The sequence below is a fragment of the Acipenser ruthenus genome, chromosome 2 (assembly GCF_902713425.1).
Source record: "Acipenser ruthenus chromosome 2, fAciRut3.2 maternal haplotype, whole genome shotgun sequence".
Lineage (NCBI taxonomy): Eukaryota > Metazoa > Chordata > Actinopteri > Acipenseriformes > Acipenseridae > Acipenser > Acipenser ruthenus.
In genome coordinates, this window is record NC_081190.1 from 26,187,475 (window position 1) to 26,203,857 (window position 16,383).

General features: G+C 36.3%; 1 protein-coding gene across 1 annotated transcript in view; it reads right to left on the minus strand.

The window, feature by feature from the left end:
- Positions 1 to 13,350, minus strand: part of LOC117973660 (small conductance calcium-activated potassium channel protein 2-like) — an 82,267-nt gene extending 68,917 nt beyond the window's left edge. The window contains exon 1 of the mRNA XM_058992732.1: positions 13,049 to 13,350. The gene's annotated coding sequence lies outside the window, so the exon portion shown is untranslated. The remainder of the gene's footprint in view (positions 1 to 13,048) is intronic.
- Between the last annotated feature and the right edge of the window lie 3,033 nt (positions 13,351 to 16,383).

The window sequence follows — 16,383 nt, forward strand, 5'->3', positions numbered from 1 at the left end:
GGTGTGTGGTAAGACAATTCTTACCGCACTCCCTGGGTGGGTTATTTCGCTTATAAAATGGCTATTTTTTTTTTTTTTTTTTAATAATTACACAAGCTAACTTTTTTTAAGGAAAAAAATAAGAAATATATTATGTATCCTTCCACTGAGAAAAAATAGTCCCTGAAGATTGTTTGATTGTAACATGTATTTTGTACTTTTATTTATTTGCCATAAACATTGCCATTTATAGTAAAATTTTCGAGATGAAATAACATTTGTGAATAGTTTAATATGTACAACATTATATTACATGCTGTATGAGACTTGCGTGGTGACTTCTCAGATGGCTTTTGAACAGTGTTACTGCTACTGCTTGCCCAGAGTTTTCTTTGTTCTGTTCCCTGACTAAATAAATACCACAGTATATTTGCCAATTTTTCTGTAATTCTTAGTGACAGAGATGGAAAAAAAGATTGTTGGGTGATTTAAATGCTGTTTTAGTTGTATGTTGACATATTTACCTACAGAAACACTGTTTAGATAGTGTTACTATTAAGGCATAGTAATATTAATAGATCAGGTAAGTAAGTCTATGATGTCATAGCCGTGTGGTAAGACAATTATTACTGCACGGTCATGTGATCTTGTTCAGCCAATCACAGCACTTAATTTATCCAAGCCATTTTATGAACTGAATTACATCCTGCCAGCCCAGTACAATACACAGTCTGGGTAAGAAAGAACAGTTAAACCAATCTCTTTTCAGTACATTTTTGTTGAAACCTTACTGTGGTTTATAGACTATTATTAGTAAAGAGATTTCTGGTTCTGGAATTAGATTTGTAGTACCATTCTTGAACAATACAAATGGATTTGATATTAACAGAGAGCTTATTACATTTGAAGCACACAATAAATCACATTGCTTAGGCCAATGTGATGCAGACATGTTGAAGAAATCAAATAAATGAGGGCAATGACTTATTTTTCAGATTTAATGGGATTTTTGGAAGTACTGCTCCACTTATTCAATGTATTACAGTATCCAGCAAGTATAAGATAACCATAATCTCTCCACTGGGGAATTTGCAAATGCACCATCAAAGAACAGTGTTGTTTTAGTTTAGACTGCGGCTTTCACTGTAGAACTAAAAGGGTCAGCATATCACAGAAAAACTGGATTGAACCATTACCAGATCAAATGGATTTTTTCTTTTTCTTTTGTTGCCCTTACAATATACTGTATAACAGTGGAAAAGCTTGTGCCATTCACAAAAAAAAAAACTTTTTAAAAGTCTTGTAGAATTCCTTTAAACCTACAATAAATCATGCACAATTAAATACTGTATATATATTTGAGAACAGATCTATTAATTGTGTAATATGACCCCTAAAACAGGTATGTGTCAGAACAGAAATAAAATATATGACTTAGTTACCTTTTTAACTGCAACGTTTCATTTTTACAGTATTACAGAACATTGTATATTAATGTTATACTTTAAAAAGCATCAGAAGTTTACCTCCTGTCTCCTTTCTTGGATAGAGAGGTTCCCTCCTATAAAGACACTTGGTCAGGTCACAGTGTGTGGCAAGTAGATTCTACAGATTCTAAAGGCATAGCTATGTATGTTTTGTTACTAATCTTGGTATTTGTGAAGACAACACTGTTCTAATTTCACCTTTTAATACATTATTTGTCTTGATCAAAAGTTGGATGAATTAAGTGTTAATTTGGAGATGGTCACGCAGATAAAAACCTGCAGCATTTGCTGATTGGGGTGGGGTTGTACAGAGTGGCAGTACGTGAGAGAGCGGGGAAAAGTTAAAACGAAAGTAAAAATAAAACTAGAGTACAGGATCAGTGAAGGCAGCTGACCAATTTTTTGGGGAAATTATAGCCACGGGACTGGAACTGGATCCCTGTCACGTTTCTGAAGATGAAGAACATCCAGTGCGCACAGTATCCCCTCCATCAGACAGTACACTTGTACGAAGAAACATTCACCTGGAGCCGAGACTCATGTAACACCACACTGATTTAAAAGCTATATTATCCCCAAATTTAAGGACAGCATAGAAAATAAATGTGACTCTTATTTATGTGAACAAAAGCATCAAAGTCAGATTTTGTCAAACATAAATTATAACTTTTTAGAACTAAAGGCAGTACAGAGGTCAATGGCTGGTGTGATGAAAGACCTTGCGGTAGTATTAAGAGAACTAAAGACAGAACGATGTAATCTAAATTCAGAAATATGTGGGACTACAATTCAAAGCACTGAGTTAGATGTTTGCCCTGCTGCAGGGAAGAAAGGGATTTGGTGTTTGAAATGATGTTTTGTTTTGGGCTAATGAGAGAAAGCAATGTTCATTCTAAATATTTATCAGTTACGTTAAAAACAATCAAAAGGCTATGCTACATATATATATATTTTTTAATCATATCATTTAGAAATGTTTTGTTTATACTGGCCTACGTGTAAATAATCACCAAATATATAAGATGTAAAACAATAACCCTATGCTGGTATTAATAAAGATAAATACTTACAGCTACTAATAGGAATCCTATTTTCCCCCACATTGACAGAAAGATTGTGCTGTGAGTGTATTTGTAAGTTGCATCTGTGTTATACATTAATAAGTTTAAGTTGTATACACATTATAAAACACACATTTGCATTATTAAATCACACAACTGCTGTTACAAACTGGAGCTGTCTCTGCAGGGGTGCAATTGTGACATCCCTGTTTTATGGGAGCGTTTCTCTTAGTACTAAAGACAGAAGCCCTCACCTCAGACATAACAAAAAGGCAAACTGAAATCTATAGTTTATACAACATAACATAAAGTCATTAGGTGAGGAGTGGACACAAGTAGATAGGCATTTTAAACATCAAAGAGAGATCTCCCCTCCTGCTACACACGAAAGGGGAAACCGCAATATAGCAGAGAGATGTTGATGGCCCAGTTTGTTTACATTGCAAACCGCATATAAAGAACAGGGTTAGAATTGCTTAGTTGCAGTTGTTGGACAACTAAATAAATCAGACCTATAGCTAAGGCTATGCTTCCCAGGGTTTTTAAGTTTAATTGCCTGATAGAATTTCAACACTATATAGCTAGGTTTAGTTATATGTGTTATATTTAAAATGACACACAAATTCTCAAGAATTATAGTAGCCCTGGCTTTTATTTGAGGCTCCTGATCCAAAGTTTCATTGTCTTCCTATCCATCTCCAATGTCACAGTCTTGCATCTCAATGCCATGTCTATGTTGTGCAATACGCAACAAGCTGTGACGATGCTACATACTTTTTGTGGGCTATACTGTAGCAGACCACCTGAAGGCACCTAAAACACATTTTTTTTATTTATTTAGTAGTTACCAATTACTTTTTTTGTTGTTTTCTCCCCAATTTAGTAGTGTCCAATTATTTTGTTTTAGCTCAGCTCACCGCTATCACCCCTGTGCTGACTTGGGAGGGGTGAAGACGAACACACACTGTCCTCCGAAACGTGTGTCATTAGCCGCCCGCTTTTTTACATACTGCAGACTCACCATGCAGCCACCCAGAGCTACAGCATCGGAGGACAACGCAGCCCTGGGCAGCTTACAGGCAAGCCTGCAGGCACCCGGCCAGACCACAGGGGTCGCTGGTGCGCCGTGAGCCGAGGACACCCTGGCCAACCTAACCCTCCCTCCCCCTGGGAGCTCCTCCTCGGTCCACAAAGGAATAGCCTTGACTCGAACCGGTGACGTCCAGACTATAGGGCACATCCTGCACTCTACGTGAGTGCTGTGAGTTGAAGGAGTCATGAGCCATGGTTTTAATGGATATCTGTTGTCACCAATGTATTTAAAAAAAACACACTTTACTAACTTTCCTTATACATTAATGAAGAAGAAGGAAACACACACGGTTATTTACCTATGAGCCAGCTGCCAGCCAATGCTTCAGTGCCCCTATACTGCCCACACCAGATCTGGACAAAATGTAGGATTCGTGACATGATCCTGGATATTTTGCAATGATATCGACAGTCTGTAGATTTTATCACACACCACCTGAACATTGATTGAATGGATATTTTTGCGATTTATATAAACACTACCATTTAAGGCTGGGGCACGTAATGCAATATGTGTGCAAGCTATAGCACCTATGATGTTTGGAAATCCTGCGATGTCATAAAACCGTTGCTTAGTTTTGTGTAGCTGCTGTTATGTTGCAGAAAAACAGATATATTTCCCTGCTCTCTTAACTAAGGCATCAGTGACCTTGGTCACTATTTTGGAGATGGAAGACTGGCTATTACCACAGATGTCCCTGATCAGCCTCTGAAAACCTCCTGAGGCATAACATCTTAGAGCGAAGTAAGCTTCACTGCCACGGGAACAGAGTGGCTCTGTCTCATGAGGTTCTCCAAATCTGATGCTAACTTCACACAAATCTGAAATGGCTTGCTTATTGAGTTGGAAACGTCTGGCGATTTCGTCTTCTGGTAATCTCAGAAATGTCAGTCGGTGATGGTAGATCCTTTCACTATATGCCCAAGCCCTTCTACTTCTAGCTGTGCGTTGTGCGTCTCGTATGGCAGCGACTTCTAGGAATACATCCAGCCTTGTGCCTTTAAACTTGGAGGAGTTGGAGGCAACTATTTCTGTTTTATTGAATAGGGTGTTAGTTACACTGACTTGAAGCAGGTGTAATTTTTGACGTCTAAACTGCTAATTATAGACATGTGCATACACTGAAAATCATATGTAAAAATGTTAATGAGGTCTACCTTTCACTTGCATACATTAAAAAAAATAGAAGCCAACAGATGATTAGTGCATAACGTGCAAATATTAGATGCTTTAAAAAATCGCTCTTACACTAGACTCCAATGTAAACGTCTAAAAACCTGAGTTACACCCATCTAAAGCCCTTACCCCAGTAAGCTTTTACTTCTGATTCCTACATCCATGGCACACATATTTTCATGGGTACTTAAATCATGTTAGACCTAACACTAATCCCTTATATTAGCTAGGGAACTGACCAATGAGAAACAGCTTCCCTTGCACACCTTCAGTAAACAATGGAGGAAGAAAAGATAATTCTTGCAGTATCAAAATACCCGGAGTTGTTCAATAAAGAACACAAAAAATATAATGGGGGGGAACATCTGGCAGTCCATTTCCAGGGAACTGGATATAGCTTTTGTGTATGATTCTTTGTTGTTTTCACCTGCATCCATCACACACCTGTTTCTGCTGCCTCTGATTAAGGATTGCTACGGATTCATCATCCCTGTCGGTGTGAGCGGCAGCGTGTGCGGCAATCGTGCAAGAACATCGGGAAAGGACACTGGCTGCTTTGGGGCTGTTCTGGGGATGATGATACAATCAGAGGATAGTCGCCCATCACATTGCGCACCTGTCGCCACTGGTGTGCAAGGTAGTGTCGCTGCGAAAGTACCATTTTATCGCAGGACAAATCGCATCGCGTCCGGTGTGTGGAGACCTTTATATAATTAAAAAAAATTATCACTCACCCCCACCACACAACAACAACAACAATAAAAATAAAACAGAGGTGACAATTAATGTTTTTATAATATAGTTACATATATGTTGCCTGTGGTAGCTTTTATTTCTGCGTTTTTGCTTTTTTTCTGTTTTCCCCTAAATGCATTTAAGACCTTTGCACATTCCACATGTGCGTATCTACACAACATACTTGATTATAAACTTAGAAAATCAAAATCACATGACTTGATGCCAGACTGCACAATCAGATTTACATTGATTTTATACAGACAAGACTTACAAATAATGGCAATTTACAGAATAGGCAGGTTCCGAATTTAGATTTAGATGTAATCAGCCCCCATGTTTCAGTCACAGTACTGACCTATTCTAATTTGTGATTATCATTTAAAAAGTCTGGACATGTATGCATTATAATCGTAACAGTAAATTTGACCATGTTCAAAAGATATTTATTCCTTATGCGCTGTTCTGATAATAGTGCTATACCAGTCATTGTCAAATGGAACATGGACAAAACAAGCTCAGCAAATATTTATTTAGGCACAATATATTCAGGTGTTTTAAACATTTAAATACATAATTTCATTTTATAATGCTGAGATTCTTTTGTTTTGCAATTTAAATTGCAAATATTTTCCTCCAAAATTAATTCAGGATTCGTATTTGGACTTTATACAGTTTACTGTAGTTGACCCTAATGGTCTATGCAAGTAGACAAATGTTGAAAATGAAGGTACAGTGTTCAAATGAGCTCATTGTAAACTTGCATCAGTTTCCAAATACAAGCTTGCTCCATGATGCACGAGATGTACAGGGTATCTAATGAATATCAGGTTCATTTTAAGTCTCTTGTTAAAGGTTGAGCTCATGGGACAGATTAATATGGTAATCTGTCTGGTATTATTTGCATACATTTAGGTACTGTAAATGATTTGTTTACTTTTTTAGCTTGAATGAAGCCGTTTCTAGTTTCAACAGAGCTTCATTACAACATGAAAAGTGTTTTCCATCACTGGCTAAGCAATTATAGCTTCACTCTCAGTCTTTCTGCATGCCTGTACACCAGTCCATCAGTCAGTCAGTCTATCCATCTATTAATTGTATTTAACAGTTTATTATATTTAAATACTGGTAAAAATGAATAGTCATAAAAGTATGAACTGTCGTACTTTCTCAATTCATAATATACTTCATACTGTTCTGGATAGCTTCTTACTAGTTTTATACTGCATTTTTCATTTTATTTTTCCTCTCTGAAAATTTGCCTTTGCTTCAAAATTGGCCCCTGTATGCCATAAGTAATAATTTCTTATAATTGCACGTGAAATGAACCAGAATGAAGACTAAACTTTATTTGTACGCAAATCAGTAAAAATTTTAGTTTTACTTTAAAAATCCCATTGCAAGGGAGCAGAATCTTGAAATCTGTTTGTGAAAGGAGGTGCATGTAATTAATTCTAGCATACTAAGTCTCTTTGTACATCTGCTTTCATTGTGGACAAAGCTGTATGGCTGACACTGGGTTGTCTTGTTTGAAGCATTAAAAATAACCACCTTTTAACTTGGCGAGAGAAGCAAAATCAAGCAAAACAGCTGTAAAATGAACACCAGCTCTTTGAAATGCAAAGCAACGAATGAAAGACTAAAGGCAATGACAAGAGATTAGAAGGATGCGATAATACATTAAGGAAGTGCCTTTTGAAATGCTGCTGCACACAGACACCTACCCCAACAGATTTCCATCACCATGCATGTCATAACAACTTAGTAAGTAATCACAATTGTACATTTGCATTTAGAAAAAAAAGTATGTTTGGGATTTAAAAGCAGTATACACCTTTTCATTTGTATCATCAAAATTGAAGTATTTTCTGTAACATTGTATGCTGTAGAAAATATGTGATTTACACCTACAACGTTTAATTTGTGAAATACTGGATCAATTCATGCAAAAGCAAATAGTTACACATTATGGTTTTAATGATAGTAGCACCTGCTGGTTGTAGATGTTTTACTAATTGACTAAAAACAAATACACTAAATAAAGAGAAATAGGGCTCGGGTCTCGGGTCCTCGGGTCCTCGGGTCCACCCAGACCCGTAAAGTACCAGGGGCTGATAACCCCCAGAAATCAAAAGGTTAATAAGCTATGACAAGCTAAGGAACCTCATTTTTGCGTTCAGTCCATAATTTTGGTAATTGTAAACACACCAAATGTGTAAACCCCAATAAAAATACTTTAACACTGGTTTTGTTTGTTTGTTGAAATTCTATTCATTCAATCTTTTAAATATAATAACACAACAGCAATGACGGGGAAGCCAAATTATCCTGCTAAAACACTACACAATCTAGGCACTTAAAACGTTCACTAAAATGATACAGTGCCAGACAGAAAGCAAATTAAAAGTCTATTGGGGGTTGAACTTACAATGCATTACAGAGGACAATCAAGTGATGTATGTTTGGGCATGTATATTGTTTCAGTATGTATTTCTCTTGCTGCTTTTGGAAAACTAGTAATATATCAATGAACAGAACTTCCACAGATACTGGTAGTTTTGATGCTGTATGATGGGCTGCAAGGTGTAGCAGGTGGCAAGGACATATATTTGCTTCCGCAAAAATGCTGCCACACCTTTATGAACTCCTAGCATGACAGAAGCTGACACATTGTTGCTAAATGATCAAGGTTTTTACTGATTGTATTATTTTTTTGTGCGGACTGACCTGTATTTGCTGGCGATTTTTGAGTCAGGAAATCCAGCTTTGCAAAGAAAACTAATGTGATCAACAACAACAACAACAAAAACCGTAAGATTGTCCTCACCAGTAAAATGTGTAAAAAGTGTCTGTGCCTTTATCACCCACACTGACTGTGTATTGCTTGTGTTTCTTTGTATTGATGTGAGGGGCACAGTCATGACCCCCACCATGTTTCACAGAGAAGTCTGTCCAGCAGTATTCACAGTAAACATGAGCTTCAGACACTTGACTTCTTTTCATAAATAACCATTCTGTGGTCTATTCCTTCTGATATTTCTAATGAGCCAACCACAATCTTTTAGATGGAGGAGAGGGCGAGTTAAAAAAAAAAGGATTTCTGCATTCAATTTAACGAATAAAACAAGTAATGTGCGATTGATACCAATATCACATTCACACGGAAGTTTCTGAAGGACCACTGAGCCAGTTGCTAAGTAACCTAGGGAGTTTAGAACTGTTAACAGTGAACATGTATATTTAGGCTAATTCAATTATTAAAGAAAATAAATGGGAAAATATGTATGTAGTTTAAAAATAGATTTGCATCAGTGTTCATGGAGTACCCTTCATTTATTCTTTTAAACACATTTTTTAAAACATATTCTACCGCAGTTGGCATCTCTGAGAAAGCTACCAACCTCCCTGCTTTAATAACTATGGAACCTTTTATGGAAACTAAGTTTTTTGTTTTGCAAATAAATAAATCATTGCTTCTTTCATAATACTGTACTTATAGCTACTGACACCACAGCTGTTGTATACTTCACAGCTTAATAGACTCCATATTGTCAATTCCTTGTTTAATATTCATACTGAACCACAGAGCCTGTTGTGTTTATAAATCTTATTAGGGGGTGTATCTGATTAAATTAAACTCAGGACTCGGGTAGTTTGGGATGTCTTCTCTTCACAACACTGATGGGCCTTTTGCTAGTTAAAAATGAGCTCTTTTCCTTTTCAAATAATCTAACCTTGCCAATTACTCAGTGGGTAGACATTTTTAACACCCAGAACTCTAACACAGCTGAACTGTAAATATCAGACTGCTAACAGTGAAGCCATATATTTTATTTTACAATAAATGATACACAGCATATGGCTATAGAACTGTATCTATCCTGGTGTGTATTACATTATTGCCCAGCTAATGCTTTAATATAAAAGACCCCGGCTGGAAGTCTAGATTAGTCTGAATGCAATCCACTCGAGTAAACCAAATGCAGTGAATGCAATCACTAATAGCATACATATCAAGCAGGGAGCTACAAATGGAAAGGGCTGAAAAGAAACCAAGCAGAGCATTTGCGTAAGCTATCTTTCAATAAGGTAAAAGCGTTCATCTGTGGAGTGTATTTTTTAGAAAGAAATAAAAAGATTACACAAAGGCTACAGTATAAATTTCTTTTCTGGAAATACTATGTATTTGTTTACTTCAAAGGTATTTCAGTCATTTTAACTGCATATTATGCATTGTACTGTCTATTTTATTGATCTGGCCAATGTTTTACTAACTTTTGAATGGGGGAATCAAATGAGAAAGTAAAAGATACAGGAAAATGACTTCTGTTTAGTGTGAGCTACCTCTTTGAATATTATTGTATTCACAGCAATACAGCGCAATTGTCAGAGAAAGGGGTAACATTTATATTGTCTGTTTTGACAGAAAATAAATGTGTTTCTTGCACTAACATAACAGTGTTCAATACATCATTATGATTTCTTATGGTGGTGTTTTAACAGGTTTTATCATTTTAAACCAAAAATTAAAAAGGTTAATAATCAAAATATACCAATATCAATAGCCATATTGTATAGTTAAAGTGTGTGGATCAACTTTTAACACAGGCAACTGTTTGAAAACCTGTATAAATTCATCTACAAACAATAGGCCAGCATTTTATTTTTCCTTTAATGAATTGACAGGTGAAAAAAACTACAATGGTGGGCCGATCCTGTAGGGTACTAAATGAAGAGCAAATGTACTTCAATAGAATAAACCACATACACACACACACACACACAATACCAATACAGAGATGAAGACACACTGCATAACAGGGGGCATATTTGAGGTCTAATTATTTAACAATTTCAAGACCAATTACGTGAAAAATACTATCAAGAAAGGTTAAAAAATTGAGAAGTTGGTAATCACATATTTTTTAATATGCAGAGACTTGTGCCTAAGCTGTTAACTGATGGAAGCCATGTTGTAGGCTGGAGAAATAGGTGGTACCTTCAGTGTCAGAAAAAAAAGTGATGCGAAACCCCGATCAAATGAATAATAAATATTTCATTGAAACAATGACAAATTCTAAAATGACTTTACTGCCATGTCTTCTGAAGCAGACCCCTGAAAAAATAACTTTCAATATTCATCACTGCAAGAAATACATCTCAATTGTATACCTGTATACTGCCCTAAGTACTTACAACATCAAAAAAGTACAGTTTGCATGGAGATCAAAATAGGACTTTATTCTTTGTTAATCGTACACTGATACAACTTTTATTTTATCAATATAAGGGGTCAATATTCCTCTTCATGGGCACATTGGAAGTCACTACAATATTAAAAGACAATGCCTAATCTCTGCATGTACACTGAAAAAGTACACAAATCCTTGTACGACTGGTAAATACAAATGTAGCTTGGATGTGAAACACTCCACTGCATTGCTTGTCAAGTACCAGGCTGTTTTATTGATCTACAAGGTTCTAAATAGAGCCTGTCCTCCATGCTGTCTTGCAGTTCAGTCAATCAGACACAGGTCACTGTGTGGTCCATCTTTTTTTTTATTGTTACCTCAAGAACATATAACACAGAAATCCTTACCAGTGCTACCTGCTTTGAAAGGCATTGTATAAATACAATGGAATTGCCTTGTATTGTGCTGCATTTCTAGTTGCTCTATTATGTTCTGCATTTGCTCCTCAAGTAGAAGTTATTTTGATATTGTGGTACTCATAATGCTGTTTACAATGCTGGAAATACACACCTGAAGCAGGGATTGTAATGTTAGCTGCCTTACAAGCATGCCGTGGAGGGCCATCCTCATAAGGAATGAATATGCACTTCTAGCTCCACGGCCATCCAATCCTTTCATGCAAATGCGCCAAGTGACAATTATGGCAAACTGTGTAGTTGGAAAGTGAGACCACTGAATTCTTCCAGACTTCCTATGAATAGCATAATACTGTATATATATATATATGTAAGGTATAAACCACGACGGGCCGTGCAGTTCCCATCATATATACCACGCCTGGAGTGGTTTATACTGCTTATAACACGGCTACCTGTCATTTGGGGGAATTATGTGTCTACTCTTGACAGTTGCTGGTGCACTTATTTTATTTATTTTTATTTTTTTCAGGTGGGCTGCTGTCTTCACTCAGAAAGTTGGTGTTGTCCAGTTATCTGTTTTGATCCCCAAATATATTAATGGAAATAGGTGGAATGTCACTCATTTTTGGCTGTGGTTTTGTAACTAGTAACAAATAAAATGGCAGTTTGTCATGGAATTTAAAATGTAATGGTGCGCAGTGATTTATTCAGTGTGAAGTGGCTCATTAGTATGCAAGCCATGGTATACGCTATATATACGCACGGTCATGTGATGCTGTTTAACCAATCAGAGGTTTTTATTTTTCCAAGCTGTGTTATATATATATATATATATATATATATATATATATATATATATATATATATATATATATATATATATATATATATATAATTATTTATTTATTTATTTTTATTTTATTATTATTATTATTATTATTATTTTTTATGTAACCCTTTATCAGGCATTACGGTTTTTAGTTTTACCATATCAGGAATGAATAAAATATTGAATTACTTAATTAAATACATTTTCAGCCTTAATATAAAAATGTTTTTAAAAAAAAAAAAAAATCATGAAATAATTTCAAAGTTGTCTCCAAAAAGATTTTTGGAGACAGTTATCTTTAACAGTTTAAAAAGTGTGCAACCAGTGCTCATGTTACAATGTGTTGCCATTGATTTTAGTCTCAAGTGTCAATTTGTCTGTCTTCATCCCCCCTGAGTTTTATCAGTTTGCATGCCCATGAGTGTTTGAATGTAATGAAAGATGGTCAAGATTCAGTGGCAAGGAAATGTCTGGATTTTAAAAGAGGATTTGATTGAAACATTAGTAGGCTACTAGGAGAGAAGCCCAGAAATGGAGCTTCAGTATGACAGGAATACTAACGAGCTGGACGGATGCAACAGCAAACTGACAGAGGGCTTATCAGATAGCAATGTGTATCATGTATATGTGAAATTATTTTTTCAGTCATGATTGAATGAGTTTTTCAATGTAGTTTACTTCACAACAATTCTTGTTTTCATACCGTAGGTGAGGCAAAAAATGTTACACAATATTGTATGATGTAGAATATTTATGGGCTACAGAAATGTAATGATTAGTAATCACTGGTTTAGGAAGGGAGAAAAATAAACTAATTCCCTGATAATATAAATCTGTGCTACTTCTCAATTATCTATCCCCGCTTTATTATTTTCTAGATCAATTAAATTATAGATTATAAATGTGTATAACTTATTTTCTTTTACTACACATAACCAATAACACTGTTTTATATCTCAACTAAACACCAGCCAAAGATCAGACTGTAGTATCTGTTAAACATGTAATGTTATTAAAATCAAATACATTATCCTAACATACAGACATATATAGTAATAGTTGGTTGTTAGAACATACCTGTTGTGTCGCTCCTTAGCCTGGTCCAAAGTCACGTTTTACTAGACACCAATATTGTCCTCTGTGGCATCAGCTGCACACTCAAGTTTAGAATTCTGATTTCAATCCTGCACAAAATGCCTGATTTCTGTCTGTTTGAATCCACCATATAGGGCAGATAGTGGCAATTCAAAACATTCAGAACTTGTAGCTTGCCAGATTAGGCTGTTGATTTGTTGTGAGGATGAGTGTAAGGCAAAGCTTTAGCAAGCCAGGTAGAAACCCATTAGACTATAAGTTCCCAGCAGCTGTCAAAGACCCCTGGGGATGAAAGGGGAACCTCTTTCAACTTCTGTTGATCTGTGAAAAAAAGCTACTTGCCTGCGTACAGAAACACATCTGTGAGGCAGGCAGATTCTTAAAGAGGAGGGGGCAGGACACAGGATTGTCACAATGAATGACAGCCCTCTCAACCTTTTTTTGAGGCTCACACATCTTGTTGTCTTAGGTATTCTGAGGCTTTAACCACATAAGACTGTAAATTGAAATAATTATTAAACCATTACATGCACAAGAAAGGAAGTGTAGTTTACTGCCTGAAATTGTGTAAAAACAAAACTGGGTTACTGTATTTAGTGAATTATTAACTATATCCTGCAGCAGTATAAGTACAACAGGCACCTGTTGTGATAATTCCTTATTAAACAAACTGACAAAACCATATGTTCCTCCTGTATCATTACCTGGTGCTGTATGTTCACACCATTTATTTTAAGTGCTGATTAAAAATTACACTTTTTTCAGAATTATATATATATATATATATATACTGTGTGTATATATATATATATATATATATATATATATATATATATATATATATATATATATATATACTGTGTGTATATATATATATATATATATATATATATATATATATATATATATATATATATATATATAGTATAATAAGAAATTCAATGTTACTTAACATTTAATTTAAAAAAAAATTAAGTATTGGAAGAAAAAAGCAACATTGGTGAGAAATAGATTCTCCTAGAAGCTAGTTTTCTTGAGGTAGAGTCCTAGGGCTATCAAATATGATTGCAAGTGTTGCTTGAGTGTGGCCGTTTTCAGCTTTTAACCCTTTGCGGTCCATTTATTCAGCGCCTGACAAGCACGTCATGTCCAATTTATTTTCACACAAGCTGTTTATTTTACATGCCTTTCGGGTGAGACGTAATTGTAAGTGACTCTGCAGCTGATGCATAGTTCACACACCCTAGTCTCTGTAAGTCGCCTTGGATAAAGGCGTCTGCTAAATAAACAAATAACATGCGCTGTTTAAAAGTAATTTTATTCAGAGTTAAACAGGTTTAAAAGGCACTGCATGGCTCCTGAGTGGCGCATCCAGTAAAAGCACTCGCGTAGAGTACAGGATGCACTCTATAGTCTGGACGTCACTGGTTCGAGTCCAGGCTATTCCTTTGCTGACCGAGGACGGGAGCTCCCAGGGGGCAGGGCACTATTGGCCGAATGCCGCCCGGGGGAAGGAGGGTTAGGTCAGCCAGGGTGTCCTCGGCTCACCGCGTACCAGTGACCCCTGTGGTCTGGCCGGGCGCCTGTGGGCTTGCCTGTAAGCTGACCAGAGCTGTAGCTCTGGGTGGTTGCATGGTGAGTCTGCAGTGTGTAAAAAAGCGGGTGGCTAACAGCACACGCGTCGGAGGTCAGCAAGTGTTCGTCTTCACCTCTCCCGAGTCAGCCTAGGGGTGGTAGCGGTGAGCTGAGCCTAAAAATACTACTAAATTGGGGAGAAAACAAAAAACTAATTGGCGACTACTAAAAAAAAAAAAAAAAAAAGGCACTGCATAGCAACAGGACACTCAGTACTGCATCTCCAGCCCTGCCCCACTCCTTGTTTGCTGTATTTATCACATATCTCTTCATTGTAGTGCATACTGATAAATCATCTCCTGATCACGGTTTTATCACCAAACTCCTCAATAATGTGATCCAAGTCATTATTTTATTACTATAACATCTCAAAAAGCTTGACAATTGTCTGCAATATTCTTTGAGCGCTGGATGCGGAAGCATCTTTTTTTCGGCTTCTCTCGGCTTCTATTGACCATTGAAGACTAGGGACCTGTGCGCAACGTCTTTTTGACCGGAAAGAAAAAATTGTAATGTCAGACCTGGTCCGACATAGGACCACAGAGGGTTAAAACCTTATGCTGTGTCTTTTAAAAATATGAAGCATATGTACAATGTAGCACATGCAGTGTGAGCTTCCCTGCATAATGTGTTTCATTTGATTGACTACAGAATGAAACACAACCTAAGGAATCATTGGACCTAATTCAATTAGAGTACCCCCAAAATGTGAATGCGTGATGAGTATGCTTCATGAAGGGTAAATACACTTGGCCTGTGAGATAAAGAGGTGCAAGACAAAGTAAAATTACTCCAGTGATGTAGGAAGGCCAGAAGAGGGCTGAGATGTTTTACATTTGATACACATTTGGTTTGAATTAAAGTAAAAAAGATTTTGACTTCTAGAAATTTCAGGTGATGTTGGAAAACTATTTCCTTTTATATGTTGACGGGGGGGGGGGGCATTTACACATCACTCGCAGGAGGCAAGATGTTCCAAGAAAGAAGACAGTGGCAGTTTTCTCAAGTGAGTGTCCCTTTGTTCTAACATATTTCATGCATTAAATAATTGCATTAGTGCCTAAGAGAAATGTACTCCAAAAGTAACAAAGGGAGTCATTTTAACCTTTTTCATCTTCACATCAAAATCCTTCTAAATCTAATTAATGTATTCAGACTTATTTTATCCTGCACGATTGAATTACAGAACGGGGTTGAAAAGGATTTCTTTAATAATAACAGATGAAATAATTAGGTCAAACTGCACCTGGCACTCAACACTCGTACACTGCCATTTGCAGCACAGCACTTAATCTCAGTTGCATTTACTTTTTTTGCTTATTTCAGGTACCAGTGAAATAAAGATCACCATACACTTTCCCAGGGTAAGGTAGTCAAAGATTAGTAGTAAACAGATTCTGTAAAACTAGTTATAGAGGTTTTTAAATATTTTCATTGCAGTTGAAAGTTTCACAGATTTCTTTGGAATTAGTAAATCAATCACTAGCTCACATCATTTTCTAGCAATTCTAGAAAACCTAGCAATCCACTGTAAGCATATTGTATACCCAGAGCCACATACTCCCTGGATATATCTACTTTTTATGGGGAGCAGCTGTCTGAGCACAGTATATTCTTTTATTAATTATAAAATTGAATATGAACTTCTAACCGATCAGGAAGGGTTTGAAATGCATCTTTCA